A 1,146-nucleotide genomic window follows, 5' to 3' on the forward strand; every position below is an offset into this window, starting at 1 on the left:
AAAGAAAGAAAGAAAGAAAGAAAGAAAGAAAGAAAGAAAGAAGAAAGAAAGAAAGAAAAGAGGGAGGGAAGGAAGGAGGGAAGAAAGGAAGGAAGGAAGAAAGAAAGAAAGAAAAAGAAAGAAAGGAAGGAAGGAAGGAAGAGAAAAAGACACCATAATAGAAGGGGGCAAAAGAAAGAGGTTCTTGATAGCCTTCAAAGAGACCCCACCTAGTCCCTCTCTCACCTGGTCAGGGTTCCCCTTTCTCACCAACAGGGAGCTCTGAATTGTCTGGCTCTGGAGCCTTTTGCTGCAGCAAGGCCTGAGCTCAGGGATGGCACCTCTCTGGGCTAGGCTCTGGAAGTATCTCCTCCAAAGAAGGAGGAGAGTGGCCCATTCTGGTCTGACCAGTTCCCCTCTGCCAACCCAACGCCTTGCTTGGGAGAGCCTAAAGGACGGGGCGTTCTGAGACCTCCCCATTGTCATCTCAGGAATGTTCTGCTCACTGGGCTGCCCTCCTACATTTTCCTGGCACTTGTCAATGCTAGGTGGTGGCCTTGGTAGGACTGTCTGCGCAAGGGCCTTGGGAAACAGGTTTCCCTACTTCTGGGAAGGAAGGAGATTCGGCTGAGAGTTTAGGTAGGAGAGAAAGAAGCCCGACTCCTCTGGAAATGTCACTTGGAGTGCCTCTTGCCTATACACACAACATAGATAAACAGACTCATTCACAAGAGACAGCTTGTGTCCCTTTTTCCTACTTTAAAGAACTCTTTTTGCCTTCGGGGGACAGAGCAAGCTGCCACTCCACTGGGCTCCCTCCACTGATCTCCTGGTCTCTGCCTGCCTAGAAGGAGGGGAGCCCCATTCCATTAGCTCCCCTAACTGGGGATCCTTTGGCTTGAGCCTTCAGGTCTGCGGACAGACCTCTAGCTTGTTGCTGATCTTCTTGAATTCCTTTGGCAATAATTAACACCCTCCCACCCAGCCCCCATCCCGGTGTTCTTGAACCTTCCCCTGGTCCCTGCCTTTCTACAAATCCTATTCTCCATAGCCCTTAGTTGAATCCCCTTCATCCATCCCCTCAGGGTCCTACTCTAAAGCCATCCCTTCCTTCGTGCCCTCTGGAATGCCTGTCCCATAGGCAATACACTTGCTTTCATCCTAAAT

The sequence above is a fragment of the Gracilinanus agilis genome, chromosome 4 (genome assembly GCF_016433145.1).
Source record: "Gracilinanus agilis isolate LMUSP501 chromosome 4, AgileGrace, whole genome shotgun sequence".
In the NCBI taxonomy this organism is placed as follows: Eukaryota; Metazoa; Chordata; class Mammalia; order Didelphimorphia; family Didelphidae; genus Gracilinanus; species Gracilinanus agilis.